The sequence below is a fragment of the Talpa europaea genome (assembly GCF_964194135.1).
Source record: "Talpa europaea genome assembly, chromosome: 13".
NCBI lineage: Eukaryota > Metazoa > Chordata > Mammalia > Eulipotyphla > Talpidae > Talpa > Talpa europaea.
The window spans coordinates 1,037,219-1,060,171 of record NC_140080.1 but is presented as its reverse complement, the minus strand read 5'-3'; positions in this window follow the sequence as shown (position 1 = coordinate 1,060,171).

Here is a 22,953-nt window from a genome sequence, read left to right as displayed (position 1 = left end):
AAGATCAACCGGGAATCAGCCCATCTAAGCCCACTTGGTTTCTCTTGAGAGTTCCATCTGCTTCCCTTTCCTCTGCTCTAGCGCCAGCCTTACTGCTTCCATAATGGGCGACTCGTACTCCCCCGACCAGGGCGGTCCTGGCGGAAGCCCCCTCTCGTGCACCCGCCAGCTGCAGTGCCTCACCACGCAGGCTCCGGTTGTCCCCCCGCAAAGGCTCCAGCAGACGGCTCCACACCAGAGCCGCACCCACGGCTTGCCGTTCCCTGCCTGTCCAGGTTCATTTTGATGACTCATGGTCGGCGTTGTCACTGCAGACTTAGTGGATTTACTTCAGTTATCCAAATCCACATGCACAGCAGGGGGACAGGAACATCACACAAGTAAAGGTTAACAGATGACCGTTGTCTTAGCGCCGCCCTGCTAGAAACTTCGATGGGAGAAAAGGAACAGTCGAGGGTAGACAAGTAAGTGTGCCCCTTCACACCACTTCTTGAATTTAGGTGTGAACGTGGGTTTATAACGGTAACAAACAATGAGGTGAATGGAGCACATTTACTCTAGGCTCCGAGCTCCGCCCGAGCAGGCCGAGATTGAAACCGCCTGCCCCGTGGACGCCCCTCGTCCTACCTGTGCAGGAGGACACGGCTCTGACAACCCAGAAAAGCCCTCTCAGAGCTTTGGATGCAGAGCTCCGCTATGTTGTGATTACACACAAAGTACAAAGCATTACAAGTAGCTCTAATTAGCTTACTTTGCTTAACTGCTCCAGATTAAAGTTCTGTCCTTAATGCTGACTTTTCCTGCATCTTCAGTCACTGGCAACATCAGTTATAAGTCACCCTCGCCTCCGCACGCTGACACTCTTCTGTGGGCAAAAGCACAAGCCTGGCCCTGCACAGGGCAGGACCTGCAGCTCCCAGTGGTCTGCCACCCCTGGGCCTTTGCACGTGCTGCCCCTTCCAGGCCGCCCTGCTCGGGACCCTCCTGACAAGTCCAGGCCCGCCTCTGCCACTCTCTCTGGCTGGCTCTAACGTGTGCTCCGCAATCCACTCCCGGGAGCTCGACGGCGCGCTGAACCCGCCCCTCTGTGCAGCACGGTGCCAGTGCCCACGGATGCCTCGCCTCCTGGAAGGTCATGAACTTCACGAGACTGCGCCCAAACAGTGGTTGTTACCCTCATAGCTGCCGGCGCTCATGTGTGCGCGGCGGGAGCCAGGGGTAAGCGCTGCCGGGCGTCTCCCTCGGGAAGAGCAGGGGGCGCCTGAAGCACGCGGGGTGTGGGTGGGGGCCAGAGGAGCAGGTCAGGAATGGGGAGTGGCTCCGGATACACTGCTGACCCCGACATCTTCAGAGAAAGCCGCCACAGGCGAAGCCGCGAGAAGCTGCGTGTCCCTACAAGCTGCCCCAACATGCGAAGCCTCGCACTCTGGAGCCTGCAGATGTGTGCGGGGGGCGGCGGGCCGGGGCAGCAGCGTGTGCACTGCGGGCGTGCAGGTTGTGAGCCTCTGGAAAACACCTGAGGACGGATATGTTCCTAAGCGGAGCGACGTCATTTAAAAAATAATCTCATGGATGCACGCGAGATTATCTGGCATGGAATCAAGCACAAAGCAGCCAGCGAGAGGCCCTGTTTCTGGGCTTGAAAAGTAAAAGTCTAGGTGAAGGCAAATGCTCTAGGGTGTGGGTCCCCCGGCTCATGGGGAGAGGCGGCGGCAGCAGGTGGGCACGGGGCCCCGGCTGGCCCGAGGCGTCACCAGGGGGAAGCATGGACAATGCCCGCTGCGGGTCATGTCACAGGGCCCGAGGTTAGCTGGACAGTCCTGGGCGGCAGCAGGAGGCGGAGGCCTCCCTAAGTGCTCGGGTGAGGAGGGGTGGGGGCGTGCGCAAGGAACCGTGGGACAGGGTGCAGCCGGGAGGTCTCCCGCACAGCAGCGCCTGCCCACATGCACAGCAGCTCTGCGAGAGCTGAAGGGGCCGAGGGCCTTTGTTCTCCCTCTTGTCTGCCTCGGGCTGCTGGAGACACATTAAAAATCTGGGCCCCGGAAGGCGGAAAACAGGGGTTTGTTTCCCCAGCAGGCGCGGCGGTGTCAGCACCTCCCTCCCGGGGACTCGCAGAGGAGCGCGGCGCGGCCAGCTCACCGGCCCAGCTGAAAGCAGGCCCGCAGAGCCTGCAATGAATGTGCAGTATATAAATATAAGTATGCAAATCTATCATTGCACAGCATTTTTATAACTATGAAATTGTATAACATTTCCTAAAATACAGCCACGGCAACCATGAGTTTCTGGGGAGGAACATTCCTTCGTGCCAAAGAATGGGTGAGCCGTGCGCAGCATCATTTGGGGAGACGAGCCGTGTTGAAGGGAGACCGAGCGGACACTGCAAAGGCTGAGTCTTTACCAGCAAAAAAGTCCAGTGCTACACAGACACAGAGATGAGCGCCCAGCTCTTGTTCCACATATTTCACCAGCAAGTGGGTCAGCCCACCTCTGGGTGTTCCAGAAACACTGTGCTCGGGGCTGCTACTGCTTTCCTCAACCGCTTCCCGTAAGTGATGCCCAGTTGCTGCTTTGGCTTCTGACAGCAAATGCCAGGAAGGCAGAAATCTAGCCGGGGCTCCCAATTCTAGCCCCTTAATGGACTGGACGTGCTAAGTGAAAGCAAACCGAGAGGGGAAGTGGTTTCCTAGGCGCCTAGGCAACAACATTACAGAAGTAATTTTCAAACTTGGGAGACCTGCATTTTATACTGCAGGTATGCAAGGGCAGAGGTCATGAAACCAGGAGTAAAATGATGCAGGGAATAAGGGGCGAGTCAAGACCCTGACGTGGGGAGTGTGGGTACAGCAGAGCAGGCTGGGCGCAGCGGAGGGGTGTGCGCTGTGAAAAGCGGAGTGGGGAGGAAACGAATTGCTGAGCTTGATTCACGGGAAGAGTGGCAGACAGGAAACTCCAAACAGAAGCGCGTCTGCCAGGAGAAACAGCCCCTCGGCTGCTCTGGGCCCACCTCCGAGAAGCCGGCCGGGCCCTCCCGCAGGCTCCATCGCCCCCCGCGGGCGAGGCTGGGCTCCGACGCTGGGCCCGCGGCCCCTCCCTGGCGGGCCCTGAGGCCTCCGCGCGGCCCTGGAGACGCAGCGAGCCCCGCGCCCTGGGCCGGCCCTGAGCTCGGAAGGCGCTGCGGGACACGCAGCCGGCTCCACGCGGGGCCCAGGGCCAAGGACGGGCGGAGCAGCGGCCTCAGACACCCCCGCTTGGCCCGCTGGCGCCTCCCTCGTCTCCGCCTCTGGGCAGCCCCGCGCGGGGCACTGAGTTCCCTTCGCACCGGCCCCACGGGAGAGCCCCGCGCCCGCTCCCCGCGCGGCCCCGCGCCTCGCCAGCCAGCCGCCCTGCCGGCCTCGCGCTGCCCCTCCACCCCAGCCCCGAGGCTGCGAGGCCTCCCCCGCCCTCGGCCTCGGCCGGCCTCCGCCCGGCAGGAGGCTGAGGGCGGCGGATGCGCAGGAAAGGCCGCCTGTTGCCTCAGCGGTTCAAGGGCCAGAGTGGAAAACCTCGAGGGTGACAAACGCACGCACAAAGAGGCGTCCTCCCGGCAGGCGCGCTCCACAGGCCCCGCGCGAGCCCCGCGCGAGCCCCGCGCGAGCCCCGCGCGAGCCGCTCGGCCCCAGGCCCCAGGGACACCGCTGAGGGCAGCGCCCCCGGCCTGCAAGCGGGAGCAGGAACGCCAGGGGACACGAGGCGCTCACTGGGCCGAGCTCAGTGCTGACGGGAGCACATGCCAACGACACACATGCCGGACTAGGTCTTCTCCCACTGTCATCTTATCCCAGCAACACAGGCCAGTTTCTATTTTCATAACAACAAAAACCAACATTTATGTAGTAGTTTCTAAGTCAGGAACCATGACATACGTTATTTTGCTGAACACAAGTGCGTGAGCGCCAGATACACGGAGGACGGAGCTGAAGCTCAGAGAGGCCCGAAGCCAAAGCCCCCGGCCCGGACCTCTTCCCGTTTGCTGTCAGCCCCCAGGAGCAGCTGCAGGCGAGGTGCCTTTCTCGGGCGGGCGCGCCTCCCCGCCTCACACACACCTGCCGCGCAGAATCAGGCAGAAAGAACCAGAAGGCTAAAAATGGCACAGAAGTAGAGATTCTGTCTTTGAATATTTGGCCTTCAAAGCCATGGGAATGAATCACAGCAAACAGTGCAGCGGGAAAGCAGGATGACGGTGGAAATACATGCTATATCCGAAGTACAGAACCTTATTTCAGGAAAATGGAGACTGAGGGAGTCTATTTTTAAACAATGAGCTACTTATGAGCCTTAGGAGCTTCATAATCACAGACCTGGAAGTCTTGAGATTTAGTTAATGGTGAATTTGTCAGACTGTGATAGACGTGAGAGCCCGTACTGGAAAATCACTGGGCATCCGGTGAATACATGGGTAACCAGGACAGGGAGGAGCCGCGAGGTGTAGCTGCGCAGAGCTGGGGCCGCCTTCTGAGCTGGGCCGGGTGTGGACCTGGTGGCTGCCCTCTGCAGGCCGCGCCGGCTCCTGGAGGCGCTCCCAAGGGTCCTCCCGCCAGCACTCGAAGTCCTCACCGCCTGTCCCTCTGATGCCCCCCCACCTGCCGTACTGCCTCCCCATGGAGACAGCTGAGAGCCAGCACTGCCTGGGGCAGGAACCATCCTCCAGGGCCCAGGCCCGGAACCCTGCCTCCTTCCGAGAGGCGTCTCCAGATGCCATGCCAACCATAGGCAGCTGGCTTGCAGCGGGGACCTCTATCACAATTATTCAGTTGACAGGTAGGTTTCAAATGTCTCCCCCAAAACCACACTATCAGTACTATTGATGTAGAAATAAATCCAAAATGAAAAAACTTCGAGAATGTGATGCTGATACTTACACAGCACCCAGCAGCTCATTTAGACGCGCGGAAGAAAATAAGTCAAAAACAATCACCAGAATTTCCAACCGCCGAGGAGAGGGAAACCCAGCCCTGAGGGTGCAGCATAGCCTGGCTGTCCCACCGCACTCTCCCCCGCGCCCCCCCACCACCCCAGCCTGGACCCCAGCAGCACAGTGCTGCTTCTGCAAGCAGATCTCTCCCAGAAAGACACCAACATGGAGAGTCAAATATAGAGAAGCCCAGGAGGAAAATTTAAACCAAACAAGATGAAAGTGAAATATCATGACACTTGCCTGCACAGAAAATGTTTACTGCAGCACTATGTACAATAGGTAAGCTATGGAAACAACCCCAAACGCCCAAAAATAGATGCTGGACCAAGAAGATGTGGTCCATATACACCATGGAATATTACTCAGCGATCAAAAAGGATAAACTCATGCCATTCGCAGCAACATGAATGGAGCCGGAAGGGATCATGCTCAGCAAAATAAGCCAGAAAGAAAAAGAAAAATATCAGATGGTTTCATTTATAGGAGGAATATAGGGGAAACAAATAAGGGCTCAGAAAAAAAATAACTCTAATAAAGTAAAAATCAAACTCAATAGGCAGCCATAGACCAAAGACATTCTGTAGGGGAGGAGGAGGGAGAGGGATCAGGGGCAGCGGGGGGAAGAGCACAAGGGACTATGGTGATGGTGCACGGGTGACTTGGTGGTTGGATTTCACTGGGAAATCATACTTTGTACAAAAATGAAGGATGATGTAATAAATATATTAAGAAATAAACTCTCCCAATTAAAGAATAATAAAAGAAAATAACTGAGTTTCTTCAAAATAATCCCTTGATTATCTTTGATCATGTATATGAATGAAATTTTAATACACTAAAGGTGGGGAAAGTTTCACTCTTGCACAGTAATGTCTGTGAAAATGGCACTGACTGCTTCCACGTTAATTAGGGCCACCCCACTCCTCTCCTCCCTTGATAGTGCTCTCTGTGCTGTACCTCTATCAGATACTCACACAACTATTCCCACACACACATTAAATTCTAGAAATGCCAAAATAATCAAGGCCAAAAACCAGACAACATCTTACAACCTATATTTTACGCCATCTACTTAAATTATTGAAGACATTGAAGTACTTGCAATCCATTGTATTTACTGTGTTCAGCACATCAAATGTTTTTAGTTCAACTGTTCAACATATTTTGGTGAGTACTGAGAATGTAATATTTTTCAGTAAGTATCTAATTTTCGCTAGAGCTCTTAGGATATAAAAGCTGCGATTCTGTTCAGCACAGATGCAGGTAAAGAAACTACGCCACACAGTTCCTGAAATAAATTAAATATGAAACAAAACAAAAATGTGTGTATATTGCAGAAAAGAAGCAGCCACTTAAATACACGGTGAATAAAGGAAAAATGAATAAAATACAATGTCCAAATCATTAGTGCAAAGGGAGCTGACTCAGTTTATATGCCGGCTCTACAGAATCATTTCTTCCTTAATGGGAGGAGAAAAAAAAGAACAGATATCAAACTGAAAGTGTTCAAGGAGTATCCAAAGTTAATGTGTAGCTATATATCTGAAAAACAGTTCAATACATAATATCCGAAAGTAATGTGCAAAATCCCTAGTACTGCAAGGGTTGAGCACTGCACTGTGAAGCTGTCCGCAGCCTCTGCAGCGCCAATTCCATCCCAGCTGGCTGGCGAGGGTCCCACACGGGGCGCAGCAGACCTCTCCTGTCTCGCCCACCGCTCCCCTCAGCACTGTATTTTGTCAGTCTGCCTGTTCTGTTCCCCACTCTGTCTCTGGTGAATCCTCTCTTCCTCCCGCACCTCTGGCCTGTACGTCAGCTCTTGTATGCATAAATAAATAAATCTTTAAAAAATATATTTTTAAACTATTACTAGCACCTATCTGAAGTGCACATGCACAAGAAATTACGATGACTCTAGAGAGGGAAGGCATGGTTCTCAGCAGCCGGGGACTGTAGTTCCAAAGCCCCACGGAGACAGAAAACAGGGCATTCGGTCAGTTGTAGGGGAAAAGGACCCTTGAGCTAGAAGCACAAATGTGCTACATGCTCCATGACATGGCATGCGCAGTGAAAGAAAAAACAAAACACTGAAATGAGTGTTTTTGTGTCCTCCAGGTAGATCCCCAGGAGTGGAATCACTGGGTTATCTGGTGGAGCCATTTCCAGTGTTCCGAGGTCCCCCCAAACGGCTTTCCATGGTGGCTGGAGCAGTCTGCACTCCCACCAGCACTGTAACAGGCTGCTTTTCCTCACATCCCTGCCAGCATTTGTTGTTGCCAGTTGTTTTACTATGCGTCATTCTTGCCAGTGTGAGGTAGTATCTCTTTGTGGTTTTGATTTGCATCTCCCCAGCAACTAGCGATGTCGACCATTTTTTCATATTACTCGGTGATCAGAAAAGACAAATCATGCCATTGCAGCAATATGGATGTAGCTGAAGGGGATGACGTGAGTGGAAATTAGAAGGAAAAGATAAATAGCGGATGGTCTCACTCAGATGTGGAATACAGAGAACCCAAGGAGAGGTTGAGACCAGCAGCTGACCAGAGTTGAGGCACACAACAGGGAAGGGGGTGGGGAGTCAAAACAGGGGAGGGCAGCGCATGAGGGAATATGGGAGTGGTGCATGGTGATGGTGGCAATGGCCCTGCTTTATGGAGAACTCAGCAAGGGAACTTGCTGAGCAATTCTAGAATAATCCTGCCTCTGGGCATGTGAGGTGGGGAGAGAGTGGGCGTGAATGATGGAAATTGTCCCTGGAAATTTATTAGTAAAAGTTGATCATAATAGAGTATGTGTGGTCTGAAATAAAGCACTTGCCAGGTGCAAAAAACAAAACAAGAAATTAAGGGGTTTCACTTACAGAAGAGATTCTCTGTGGCTGGCAGAAGTTACAGCGAGTCACCTCTGGTGGTAGAAATTAACCTTCAATTTAAACACCTTTAACTTAGGTCTCTAAAAAGGCTTCAGCACACACAGGCTCACAGTGAGATCTTTTTAACATGAGGAAAAAAATGCATGAGCAAGGATAAGAAGTAGAATACATAGAATTAGAGCTACAGATATTTCATAATCCTTACATAGAGAAATCAAAATAAGCACGCTTATGTTATCTAACAAAATAATAGAGGCAATAAAAATATAATATGAATGGAGTAAGAAAATTTGGTAAAGAACCAAGTAGAAATTCCAGAAATTAAAAAAAAAAAAAAAAGAAATGTAAATGCACTGGATGAGAACGCTCTGGGGTTCTGTTTCCTGGACCAGCATGTAACATGTAATTCCAGGGTTGGAATTCCTCACTGCATCCCGAAGAAACAAAAAAGCAGATAACCCTTCTTAGACCCATTATAGAGGTGATGTCAATGGAAACCTGCAGCTTTATCCTAAAAGACTCAGACAAGCACAAATTCAGGTAACTGTCAGTACACCCATCCTGCAAGGAAGGAAAAAAGGACTTCTGCAGAGAGAAGGGAGATACTAGATAGAGTGCAGAGACTTAGATCTGCATAAGTGGAAGAGCATTGGAATTGGGATAAATGAAGGTAAAAATAAAAATTTGGTTTTTCTTATTTCTGATTGATCTAAGCAATAAGTCCGCTCAAAATAGTAACAGCAACAGTGTGTGCTTGCATGTAACTATCTTGTGTGATCACACATGTGCTTAGTATGTGTATAAAAGAGTGATGTGAGTGAGGGTGAGGCTACAGGCAGAGGAGGAAGGAGCTGGGATCCCTTTGTTACTGTAAGGTGCTCAGCCTGCCTGAGAAAGGTATAATGTTTCGTGAAAAGCACTTGCGTCAACTGAGCATGTGTACTGCAAACTCTAGGGAAACCACTGAAAATAAATGGCTTTTTACACACCTCAAGGGCATGATCCAGGAAACAAAGAGAAATAGTGATTGGACTTGATCAAAACTTAAAATTTCTGGTGTGTGAAAGACAATGGCAAGAAAACAGAAGAAAACAAATACCTCGTGAATGACAGTTATTTAAAATATAAAAAGGATTCTTAAACTCAAAAATAGGAAAACAAACAGATCTTAAAATGGGCAAATGATCTGATAAGACATCTCCCCAAAGAAGATACTCAAGTAAGCATATGAAAGATGTCTCACATCACATGTCATCAGGGAAATGCAAGTTAAGACAACGCTGACACAGACATAGCACCACGCCAATTCGAGCATGAGCAGAACAGACACAGACACCTCTTGGAATGGCCAAAGTCCAGAGGCCGACACCACCAAATGCTGGTGCGGACGTGGAGAGCCGGGGACTGGTTGCTGCTGTGAATGCAAAGTGGCCCAGTCATGTGGAAGACCGGACATTTCTTACCAAACTAAATATACTCTTACTATATAACCTAACAAGTGCACTTCTTGGTATTTACCCAAAGGAATTGAAAACTTGATGTTCACAGCAAAACCCACACAGGGATGTTTACAGGAGCTTTATACGTAATTGCCAAGGCCTGGAAGCAATCAGATATTATTTAGTAGGTGAGCGGATAAATAAATTGTGGTGCATCAGGACAACAGAAAGTTATTCAGTGAAAACAAAACATGCAGTACTAAGCCCTGAGAAGATACAGTGAAAGCAGACTTGAACATTGATAAAGGGGAAGTAGCCAGTCTACAAGGTTACACGCTGCGTGATTCTAGCTATAGGGCATAATGGGAAAGACAAGATTATGGCAGGAATAAAAAAAAGCCAATGATTTTCAGTCATTAGAGGGGCAGGATGAGCAGGTTAAAGGCAGAGAATTTTTAGAGAAGCAAAGCTACTCTGTAGGACACTCTAGTGGGGGGACACACGTCACTGTCATGAGGCAGTGTCCAAACCTATAAACTGCGAGGCCTGAGTGTGCTGTCACAAGAATTAGGGACTTTGGGTGATTACAGATGTTAGTGTGGGTTCATCAATTGTAGCAAATAATACCACTGTGGCGCACAATGTCAACAGTGGCGTGTGTGTGTGTGTGTGTGTGTGTGTGTGTGTACAGGGCATATAAAAGGAAATCTCCATACCTTCCACTCAGTTTTGCTGTGAATCTAAAACTGCTCCAAAAAAATAAAGCCTACGTAAGAGAAAATTTACTGGATGAACACACGTAATTGGTATATTTCCTTGAATGCACCAATAAGAATAAGAATTCTTCAATAAGAACCTAAACATCAAGTTAAATATACCTAAGACAATAGTAAGTAAACAGGAAATTGGATTTAAAGAAATAACCCAGAATTTTAAATAGACACAGAGCAATAGCAGATAAAAGGAGCAGTTAGGTGATATAGGAAAAATACCACAATTAATATTTACGTAGGTTTCTGAAAAGTAGTAATGCAGATACTTGGAAAATGGTATCAATCAAAAGAACATCTGAAGATTTTCAGAATTAACTAAATAATAAATTCCTAAATATAGAAGGTCCACTAAATGCCCAGTAAGATAATTTAAAAAACACCTTGACTAGACAGAATGCAGCACCACTTCAGAACACAAATGACAAAGAGAAGCTTTAATAACCAGTGACGAAAGAAAAAGTACCTAGAATGAAATCCTAACTCAAGAGACACCCAATTTCTTAACTTGAAAACCAGAAAACATTTCAAAAATCTTTAAAGCGCTAAGAAAAAAATAACTGACAGCCTAGAACCATTTACTTGACAAAAGACATTTGCAGACGATACCAAATCCAAGAGCATTCCCGCCGAAAACCTATCTAAAATAATGTCTGAGATGCACTTCAGAAAGAAGGAATAAGGGGCCTCCCAGGCAGCGCAGCAGCTTGGGCGCAGCGGGTTGAGCGCAGCGCTGCGAAGCTGTCCGCGGCCTCTGCAGCGCGGCTTCGATTCCGGCCGACCAGGGAGCTGCCCACATGGCGCAGCAGACCTCTCCTGCCTCGTCCGCTGCTCCCCTCAGCAGTGCTTTTGGTCCATCTCCCTGCTCTGGTCCCTACTCCGTCTCTGGTGAATCCTCCCACCCTCCCGCGCCTCTGGCCTGTGCCCCAGCTCTTGTATAAACAAAAAAATAAATCTTTGAAGAAAAAAAAAGAAAGAAGGAATAAGATCCCAGGACATAGGCTGGCAACTCAAGCTGGAATGATGAACTAAGAAAATTATCAATGTGGTTAAATCTGAGGAAAAATGATCAACGTATATCATAGTATAAAACCATAATACCATGAAATCTGTGTGCATTAGAAATAGATGGGATTGGATTTTTATAAGTCTAAAGCTTGTAAATCTGTAAAGTTCCATACAGCTACAGCAGTCTAAAGTAGAAGGTAAATGTACTGATTAAATTTAGACTTCACAAAGTTAAGCATGGGCACCATGATTTCTGGATCCCACGGATATAGTTAAGGCGTGACATAGCTTCCAACCACACAGAAGGGGGGGAATACCAGTTAATGCCAAAAAAACTTTACAAGGAGAAAGGAGTGGAAAAGTAGAGAAGGTAATAAAAGCAGAAAGCATAAAATTAGAGTATAGAAATCAGTCCAAACATATCAGAAAACACAATTAAATGTGATGGTCTGACTATTTCAGGTCAGGAGCTACGATTCTTCTAAATTTGCATAACCTGTAAATATCATTTAAATTATATTTACAGAAGATACATGAAAAACAACTTCTAGGAGAAATTAATGAGACAGAAAATGCATACAGAGAATAAAATTACACAGATTACAAAAGCAAATAAATAAAAAGTTGATTGTGGGGGAACATAAAAATTGGTAAAACTGCACAAAATTTGGTGACTGAACCGAGGATAGAGTGGCAAACGCAGCAGAGACTTAAAAAACACATCAAGTCAATTGATTTGAAAACTAGCATGACATGGACAGATGCCTAGAAAATATGACTTACTAAAAAATAAATAGAATGTCTAAATAGTACTACAACCTTTAAAGGTATTGAATCAAAATTTTAAATATTGCTATGAAGAGGGCAGCAGGCCCAGATGACTTTCACACAGGTATTCTGTCACACGTGCAAGGAACAAGTAATTCTGATTTTATACCAATCATTCTGGGAACTAAAAAGAGGAAAACACCTCACTTATTTGACTAGGTAAACAAAATGGTGATTCAAAACATCAAGGACAGTATAAGAAATAAAAATTATTCTCCACACACCCGCACGGGCGAAAGTCACAAGTGTGAGGCCCATTTCTATAGGAAGACCACCTCAGAAATCACCAGCGCGGACGCGACTATGTAACGTTCACCCTCAAGAACGAGGCCATTGCTTCAGGCAGCTGATTTATGGAGAAAAGCAAAATAATGATAACCACAAAATCCAGCGAGGGGCACAGGGGTCTGAGCAGCAGTGCACAACTCATTTTTTTTTTTACTGTGCCATGAATACTGGGGTGTTTGTTGTGTTGGTCTTTACACCCACCCTGCACGCACTGACTATACATTATTTCGTATATATGAGTTTGAGAACAGAACAGAGTAAAAAATTCAATTACCCAAATAATTAGCACAAGTTTGTTTTCCTTTGTCAGTGTCTCACTTGTAAATTCAGCTTCATTTTGATTTATTAAGTCAAGTCTTCAAGTATGAACAGGCTGGACTATTAGAATCATCTAGAACTACTACCTTGGTTTTAGAGGAAAAGTTTCCTCAAAAGAAAAGTTTCAGGGATTCACTTTTCTATGTTCCCAGAGGACAGGGATTGGCTTTGACAGCTTCTAGAAGAATTTCCTCTCACTGGTAACCTACAAATTCTAGAACAGGCTTCTGGCTCGTTATCTGCGTTCCGGATTTCAGCTCCTCAGGGAAGGTTCTAACGGTGTCACCACGGAACCCGGCAGCCTGAGCCATCCCTCCGGACCCCAGTCTGCCGACATCTCCCAGACCTGCTGGGGAAACGAACGCCGAGGAGCGCATCTGTGGACTGGCGCCTGTGGCTATTGAGGCTGACAGCGCCTCCTTCAAAGCACCAGAATTTCCCTTCTGTTTCCAAGGATGGCTTTCCTGGGGGCCTTCCACAAGGCCCTGAACCTCCTTTGCAGCAAACACGTCCCCTCTGCTGAGCTAGCCCTGTCACTGTGTCCTCAGCTTCCTCCAGCGAGCCGAGGGCTGCGGGGTGGGACCCCCGGGACGCTCAGCACCTCTCAGAGCTGTTCTTGGAAAGCAGCGCGTGAAACCTGGTGTCTCCCGGGGTCCACAGCGGTCTCCCCCGCTTTGCAGCTCCCCAGCGGCCTGCAGGGGTCAGGAGCCGCCATGGCCGGAGCTCAGGCTCCATCCGTAGCTGCGCCAGTCATTTGCCCACGGACCATGTGCAGTGTTGTCAGAACACTGTGGTAATTGGTAGTCCTATTTTTATCATGTGGGACTCACATTTTCAGAACATCACAAATTTATGCAAGCGCGCTGACAGAACAGAGCCCCTCTCCAGAAGCAAACACTCGGATCACATAAATATTGATTAAATCTGCTCGAAATGGTTTCAGCCCCGAACACTCGGACAGGCGAGCAGGGGCAGACTTCACCCTGGCTGGTGTCCAGGACGCAGTCAGCCTGAAGACTCCAAGACGCCCTCGCCATCGACACCGGGGCCGGGAGGGGAGAGGCCTCCAGCCGCTTCTGTTTAAAGTTCTGTCTCCAGAGGGAAGGGGCTTGAGAGGAGAACGCACACGGCAGGCAGACGTTGGAGGCTTTTATTTCTTCATGCTGAGCGTGAAATAGTAGCTCAATAAATACTCTGGTCTCTAGGTGGAGAATGGCTGATTGATTGCAAATGACTTCTGCAACACCGACATAGCCCAGAAACCCCTTGATAGTATTTTTCATGCCTAAAATGTAGGAAGGGGTTTTAAGGAGGCGGTTAAGTGTAGGGTTTGGGTGAATTTTTTCACCATTCAAACAAAATCACATTCAGAGTTGCACGGTGGCTATTCCTCCGAGGAGACCGTCACGCTGATGACCCCTCACTTCAGTGCAGACTCAGGCGTGTGTGTGGTTGTCAGCTGTATGCCTTTGATCCGTGGTTGTGTCAAGAAACAAGACTTGACACATTTCAGAGCAGCCTCACTGGGAGAGTTCAGAGCCCCCCAAACCCAGACGGTCTCTGCAGACACAGCACACAGGCCCAAGGGGCAGTGAGGGTGGCGCCCCGCTTTCAGGACAGAGGGAGGCTGTGGCCAGCACAGGACGGGCAGGGGGAGGGACCCACGGGCCGGGTAGAAGTGTGGGTGATTCTGGGGGGGCTAAAGGGTCTGAAGACAACAGTGACATGCTACAGATGTCCAAGCCACTGAGTAAAAAGGTCACCAGCTTCCTCCTCACTCATAAGGTCTGACTGCTGGAGAATTAGCACAACACAAGTGGGGAGGGGTCCCGGGGGGCGCTGGGGCTCCGGGCAGCTCTCCCGGCCTGGAAACTTCTATGCTCACGGCTGCGCGCCGGAGCAGGGCCCTCTAGGTCTCTGGGACACGACAGTCGTCATTTCCATGGCAAAATCAAACCCGGCGCCTCCCCGCGGCCGGCTGGGGAGAGAAGCGGCCGTGCCAACAGGGCTCCGAAACACAGACGCGCGATCCGCCCGCGCCCCCGCAGCCGCCCGGGGCCAGCCCCCGCAGCAGGGGACACCGCGCGACTCTTCTCAGTTCCAAATGTCTCCATCACTGTCCCCCGCCCGGGCTTCACGACGTGGGGACGCACCTCTGCTTTCCAGAAGGCGCCCCACAGGCCCCGCGGGCGCGCCCGAGCCTCCCTGCCCCGCTCTCGGGCTGGGCTGCGGGGAAGGCGAGGCGGCTGCCCACCGGCCACCCTCAGGGCGCAGGGCCCCAGCGGGGCGCCGCCGACGGGAGTGGGCGCTGCGGGGGCGTCTATGCGGTCTGCGCAGCGATGCCTCACGGCTACCGTGGAAACGACCCAGCAGTTGGGATGGGGGAGGACGGCGCCCCCTCCCCCGTGTCAAGCCCGCACATTTCAGGACCCCACCGAGGACGATTAACCAGAGCTTACCGCGTGTTTGCTCACCGGCTCTACCCGAGTGCAGACGCGCGCGCGCAAGCTGCACGACTCAGCGACACGCCGGCCGGCGGGAAGCGCAGCCACGGGCTGTGTATCGCGGCCCGCAGGCCGCCGGCCACCGACACAGCCGCCTGGCCACGGCCGCCACGGAACGCGCTCTCAGCGCTCCAGACCGCTCCGGCCGCCGAGCGCGCCTCCCCGACGCGTGTCCGTGAGCCTGAAAACCAGCCTCACCCCCCGGCCGTCCGCCCAGCCGCGACCTGGCGCGGGGACCAAGGGAAAGGAGTCACCCCCGCGAGACTGCAAGCCAGTGGAAAGGGCCGGACTTTCAGGCCCGAGGCTGGCTCGCTTCTCGGGGTCTGCTTCCCGGGGACGCGGCGCAGGGAAGTCGGCCCGCGGGAGAAACGCAGACAGCAGCCGAGCACCGCGCTGGGCAGGATCCTCCCTGCGCCGCAGCAGCAGCAAAGGACGCGGGGCGACCGCCTGCCCCTTTGGGGAAATCCATGGGAAGAGAAGGCGCACGGGGCGCCTGCCTGCCGGCATTTACTGTGCTCTGTGAGCTTCAATGCGAAAAAGACTCAACACTTTTAACTGGTCTAATTTTCTGGGGTACCATTCCAGTGCACAGCGGGGGTGGGTCTACTTGCACCCCACCCCAGGCCTCGAGACACCCGCTGCATCCTTTCCGCTCGGCTGCTTTGGTTCTGCACTCGTCGTCTGTCCCCAGTGGGGCTGGGCCGGGCGTGAGCAGCAGAGCGGATCTTGCTGGACTTGGGCGAGGCTTTCCAAAAAGGTGTGGACACTGCATAGTCCGTAACAGCTGAGCCAGCGCCGGGGTGACTGTATCTCGTCAACAGCCAGCTGCTCACTGGGAAGGAGAGCCCCCCAGCCCCCTGAGCTGGTGAATGCTTCCCCCACTGCTCTTGCCCACAGATAAATGTGGCAGCAAGGCCCAGAAGGCAGCGAGGGTTTCCTGCTTTCTTAGCGGACATGAGTCACTCGCGAAGGTCCTTGGAGAGTGTGGTGGCGGCATCGGGGCGCTGTGCTCAAGTCCAAGCCGAGGCTCGGGAATTCACGTGCGCGCGCGGGCGAGGACAGGGCAGCAGAGACGTCACGCGCCGGAAGCAGGTGCTCTCCAGGAGATGCGCTGTCTGCGCGCTCAGGTGACGCGGCGTGGAGGCCGCTCCCCGCGGCCCGCCCCACAGCCCTGCGCGCAGACATGCAGAGCGAGGCGTGGCCGGCGCCCGCATGCAGGAGACCGCAGCCTGCAGGCCCTGCCCCCACACAGGCTGCAGGGGGAGACCTGCCTTCTCTCTGCGGGGGGAGACATGTGCGAGCAGGCTGGGGTCAGGGCGCTAAACGGCCGGCCGAGGTGCCAGGAGGAAGAAGGGGGGTCAGAGAAGAGCAGCGTGGGAGCACGTCTGCCTGATGACGTCCTGCAGAGTGAGAACGCACCTCGCACATCAGAGATAAGGTTTTCACAATAAACAAATGTCACAGAGAGTTGGTGAGTGAAGCTGTTGCCTTTCCTTCACAGCTTCAGCTGGAAATACTACTGAAATGACTGCACATTTCCTGCACTGCTCACCAACCAACCCAACGACCTTCTGTGGCGGCTCAAGGTCATCTCGAAAATCAGCAGTCGGGACGCAGCGCTGGCAGGACCCGGTCCCCCGGTCCCCTGAGGAGGGCAAGGTGGGGCCCCCGAAAGACCTGGATGGGGCTGGAGTCACTGCGGCTACAGTCTGTGCCTCTGCAGTTTGCTCCCCCTGCTCCCTCCCCCTTTCCGAGGAAGGGCCTTCCAGACTGCAGCTAAGCAGAGCTGCCACCCTCTTGTCTGTGGCAGGAAAAACAGACCACGTGTCAGCAGTGCAGGCTGGGGCTCCCCCACGAGCAAGGGAAACACACCCACAAGCTGAAACCCCAGGAAATATCTTCCCTCCATGCTGGGCTTTTTTGATTTTTAATTCAGTCTGACTGTTCATCTGTGCTCACCGGTTAAGGACTAGTCCAGAGAAGTTATTTTTGGACCAAGGAGCTACTATTCTCTCTATGAAAAAGCAGAATATCAAATACTCATTGTATTTCATATGTTGTATACATATTCTTACGGTGCCTGAAATCTTTAATTAAAAAATCAGTAGAGATATATATGTTAAGCTCATTAATAGGTATCCATGAGAAGTTTAATTACATGAGTTTAAATATACATTCCACATCTTATATAGCAATGGTTACTCTTAAGTATTATTATTAAAAATACAGTAAGCTTTATATGTGTATAAATTTGTCTTTCCATGACTCCTTACCAGTGAAAATCAGAGAAAATCGTTTACACGGACTGTTACAGTAGTTCCCCATAAATATCCATTGAATGATTGCACTATATTCCGGTATTTTGTGTGTATACATACATGCTCTGTACACAGACATACGTATCGAGCTTAGATTTACACACATGTATACACATACATGTTGCTTGTCACGGAGGGCGGTTCGAGCTAGAATACAATCATAGGAATTCATGATGGTGGCGGTGGTGAAGGTGGAAATGATGATGATGGTGGTCATGATGGTGGTGGTGATAATTATGGTGATGGCAGTGGTGAGAATAATGGCGATGGTGGTGAGATGATGATGATGATGACGGCATTCACATTAAATTTGAATTTTCTTTATTCAATTCCTTCTTGTCCACCACTGGAGGTAGGTCTTCCCGTCTTGCTTTTTCTGATTTTTCATCTCAACTTTCTTTCTAAGCAAGCTCTTCATCCTAAGCCCCCGCGCCTAGAAGCCTGTCACAACATGCTCACGGCCTTTATAAACACACGTACCTTTGCATGACCCAGCCTCGTGAGACGGCCCATGAGGCCCCAGCGGCAGCTGCCCACAGCCCTCCTTCCTGTGTCCCACTGCCGTCCACGGCACAGGGGCTGACGGCAGCGACACCGACACCTTGTGCAGGTGGCCATGTTTATGAAGACGTCCCATGGAAAACAGATGGTGACAACCTAGTCTGCCAGGACTCAGCACGGCCTGTCATCGCCACCCACGCGGCGCCATTAATCTTACCACAGGAGCCCACTGCACTCGTCCCACTTCTGGGACCTTCGCTCGTTCAGTGAGTTTCTCGGGAGAAAATCACAATCACAGTCAATCAACAAAAGACACTTCAAACAACTGAGGCTAACAGAATCCTGTTGCATCAGACTCAAGTGAACAGAAATTATCCCGAGTTTCTTATTGGATGGGGCACTCATAATTCAGAGCATTAAAAGGTGCAATCAGAGTTCCTCAGGAGCAGAGGGAAGGAAGTGTGACTGCATTTGAAGACACGTTAGGCTACTTTCCCCCGAGTCCTTGTTAGAGGAGACCGTTCTGCCTGGCGCGGAGGCAGGGCCCGGTATTTACTGCGTGAGTGAGAGCGAGTGAGTGAGAGCCGGTGAGCTGTCTTCCCAGCACGCAGGCCTCCGTGCCCACGGCCTGACCCAGCTTCTGCCCCAGGACACCAGGGCAGAGCAGCCAGGTGAGAGCTGAGTTCAGCGAACCCTTTCAGTGTACCTGCAAATCATTCAGCGAGACACCAACGAAGGCACAGTGAAGAGGTTCCAAACCAGGCGTCACCCGCCAACCCTGAGCCCTCGGCAGAGGCTCCCTCAGCTGCTGAGTCTGGAAGGTGCGGCAGCGGCTTCTCCCAGTGCTCGGCTAAGGAGCCCTCCACAGGCTGCCCTCTGCGGGCCCGGCCCTGCGCCGCCCTCAGGGACACAGCAAGGCTGGACGAGCCTCTCTCCCTCCGTGAGGCTTGTGCTGCCTTAGGGTCCTGCTGCAAAATGTCCCTGTGACTCTCAGTTTTGCTTCTCTTCTGGAAGGGGATAGCTCATGTTATTCTTTTAACAGATATTAACTACTGGTTGTATATACTGTAGACACACGCATACACACGTGTGTGCACACACATGCATATGTGCTGGGTAGAAACACAGCAGAGGGAGAAACTATCTTTCGAATGGGAAGAACGTGGTTCGGGCACTGAGGGGCGGCCCTCCCGGCCCAGCCCCTGCTGCTCTCCCCGCAGGGCGGAGTCCGCGCCCGACGGCCGCACCGCCCCTCGCCGGGCGCGGGGTGACCCCCGCACACGTGGACGCCAACGCGAGGAGAGCTGCCGCCAAGACGGTCAGCAATGTCCTCGCACAAGCAGAATACTTCCTTCCCCCGCGCTCACCTGCGGGAGCGGGTCCGGAGCCCGGCGTGCTCCGCGGGGTGCCCCCGGGATGGGGGGACACCCACACTCGCGCCCCGGACACCGCCCCGTGCTGGGATGGGGCTCGCCGGAGGAGGGGCGCGGGCCGGGCGCCAGCAGCTGACACCTAAGACAACGGAGGGGTGGGGGAGAGCCCCTGGGCAGGCTGGCCAGGCCGCGGGGTGCAGAGGCCGCGGAGTGAGTGAGTGAGTGCCCACCCGCGCACAGGGCCTCCCCTTCCCCAGGCGGCGGGCAGCGCGCAGAGCCGGGACGAAGGAGCCGGAGTCCCGCGGAAGCTGCGCACCCGACAGGGCCGGGTCGGCGGCAGGCCCCAGTCACGGTCCTCCAGACGAACGGCCACCGCGTGCCCCGCGCCGGCCACCCGCCCCTTCGGGTACCTCGCGCCTGGACAGCCCGCGCAGGCCGCGAGCGCTCCCCGGCCCCTGCGGAGGAGTGCCTGCTCCTCGGGCGGCCTGGCGGGGCTGGGGGCGCAGCCCTGGCCGGGGGCAGCAGGGGTGAGAAGGCCCCGCGGCCCCGCGGGAAGCAGCATCCGCCCCTCTGTGCTCGCCCTCCGGCCCACGCTCCCGGCCCGCACATCGCTCAGAAACCTGGCCCCGCGGGAACTTGCTAGGAAAGCTCTGGAAGGTCCACTGGGGTTCAGTTAAATTCAGCAAGTAACTATTTTGTAAGCCGCCGATTAGCTCGTACTTTAAGGCTTGCTTCTAAGACCACTGTCCCTTACTGCTGTCATGTATGTATGAACGTGTCTCTGGTCTGCATCCCCCATGTCCTGTATCCCTGCGCGTCACCTGTCATGTCCTTTACTTACGCACCAGCTGTCCCAAGGCCAGACCTACTGTGGAGCGCGCGCTCTCTCTCTCGCTCTCTCTCGCTCTCTCTCGTCACTTGGCCCAGGAAATCCCGCGGGTCTAAAACAACTGAGTTCAAGCGACATGCACGGCGGCCCTGTGGTTGTCCCTTGTGCCCGCGCGTGTCCATTGGTGCTCACAGAGTCAACCGGTGCCTCGGGGCGCTAGGACGCAAACGGCAGACGAGCCAAAACGGAGCAAGTATCTCAACAGGCTGGTGTAAGCTTTGCCGTGACAGGCTGGGGCCCAGCGCGCTGAAGGCTTTGCTGGCACCCTCAGGCCCAGACACCGCTGTGCGAGGCCCTTGCGGCTGTGACAACCAGAGGTGACTTCCCATGAAGTAGCTGAGTCAACGGGTGAGTGTGAGCCCCAACCCCAACCCTGACAGCGTGGCACTGAGTAACTGTCCACCCTCTCAGGACAGCAGTTCTCTCGACTGCAAGGTGAGGGCCATTTCAAGGACATCTCCGTCCCCTTCCCACCTGGAGTGGAGTTGCTCACACTGGTGGCCACCGTCCACGCTGGAGCAGGCGCCCTCTGGTCGAGCCCGCCAGAGCCAGGCCACTAAGCTGGCCGGGAGCTCAGGCCGGCAGCGCTGGCCGACAGTCACGGTGCAAGTGTTCCCACCTCTGCCGATGTCGAGAGGCCCGTGCGGTGCGAGGGGGCTGCAGAGAGCACACTGAGCTCGCAGGAACTGCTACCAGAAGCCTCCGACGCCATCCTCCAGATCCAACGCTCGGGCTCACGCTAGGGATGACAAACATCCACAATCACTTTGAAACGATGCCTTAATAACAACGCAAACCAAGGTTTTCCTGAGGAGCATTTCCCTGTCTGGATGAAAAGATACACAGTACCCATTTGTTTGGGCCTTAGGGAAATAAAAGTGCAAACTAATATCCCTAATTGAAATGCTCAAAACACATCTCCCTTCCTCTTCCCAATAAAGTAGGTTGCAAGTTTGCAGATTCGCATTGGACACAGGCGCTCCAATGAGCCCTTCACCTCAGACAGGCAGGCACACCGCTCTTGACACCGCGCTGCACTTACCTGAAATAAAGCTGAGGAACAACTTAAAGTTGGGTACGTTTCAAATGAACAGTTGAAGGGAAAGCATTCAGAGGCAGACGCAAGACAGCTCTCCTTTCCCTGAAGGCATCCCTCAAAAATAGCTTCGGCTTGGGAAGATCTTATCAGCCCCGCACATTTATAACATCAGCCTGTCCACAGCACAGAGACCTGAAGAAAAGATCAATGAGTGCGTGTCCGGCAGACAGCAGAGCACTGAGCAGGGGCGGCTCGTCTGCAGAAGCGATCCCAGGGAGCAGGCGCGGGCACAGGCGGGGAGAGAGGAGAACAGCGTGCCCGTGTCCAGGCAGCTGCACTCCCAAACCCTCAGTGTGCAGAAGGGGCCTCAGCCTCTCCTAGCCTGTGCTTTGAAGTCGGGGGCGTTTATTCACCCCTTTTCTACCACACTGGCCAAGGATTACCCACAGAACGCCTAGGTTTGTAATTCTGCTACTTTATTAATAACTTATATGCATTCTGTAAGCTGTAACTCCTTCAGTTATACGTGTAACATATAATCTGATGCGTGTATGTATACATTTATGTGGGTGCATATGCACATACACACACGGAACCCTCACTGCAATCACATTTCAAACACATCCGTTGCCCCAAAAGTCCACGCATCTTGACCTGAGTCATTTGTGCCGTTTCACATTCTCACCAGCTGCAGCTGATCCACAGCCTTGCTGACACTTGGTATTGTCAGTCTTTCTACTTCTAGCCGTTCTAATCAGTGTACAGTGCTATCTCCTTGGGGGTTAAATTGCATCTCCCAAGTGAATAATGATGATGACAAGCCTTTCATGCGCTGTTCAACTACCAACTGACTATCCAATCTGATTACATGTCTGCAAATATTTTGCCAGCACTTTAATTAGGTTGTTTGTCTTCCCAAAATTAAGTATAGGGCTTTTCCACATATTCTATTTTTTTTTTTAAAGAGGCATGTATTATTTATTTATTTGTTTGTTTGTTTGTTCGTTTACACATGCACTGGGTACAGTCAGAAGCACGGGAGGGTGAGAGAATTCACCAGAGCCAGAGCGGGGAGCAGAGCAGGCAGAAGGACCGAAGGACACTGCTGAGGGGAGCAGCGGGCGGCAGGAGAGGTCTGCGTGCCATGGGGGACCCTTGCTAGCGGCTGGGGATGGTGTTCAACCGCCCAGTGCTCAACCGCTGCGCCACCAGGCAAGGCCCCGATTTACCTTTTTTTTTTTTTTTTGGTGGGACCCTCGCTGGCGGCCAGGGAATGAACTGGCGATTTACCTTTTTTTTAATGATGCCTTTTGAATAGCAAATTTTTACTTTTGAAGAACTTTAACAAATCTTTTGCTTCCTGTTTTCCATATTTTCTTAAAGAGATCTTTGTACATACTATAGTGTCAAAGATTTTTTCCTCGGTTTCCCCTACGGTTTTTATGGCTTTAGATTTTCAGTTAAACCTCTGATCTACTTCAAGATAATTTTTGTGCCAGGTATGTGGTAAGGATTTGAATTCATTTTAGTTCCTGCTGGCCAAGCACTGCATTAAAAAGACTTGCCTTTGTGCGGTGATTCGCCTCGTCTCCTCAAAGCTGTAATCCTCACGTAAAGTCACTGCTTTCCTCGTCTTCTCTGTTTTCCTGCAACTTGGTAACTGCCAGCCCAGTTACTTGGCGCAACCTAACTTTTGGCTTTATTCAGATGTCCACATTGTCTGTCATCCCCTTCCCTGCTGGTCTTCCGTGCCTGTGCACGCTCTCCTCTTCCCCGAGTCCTCCTTACTCACCCACCTCTCGCTAGCTCTGGAGCTTGGCCTCTAGACTTTCACTTGTTGATGCTT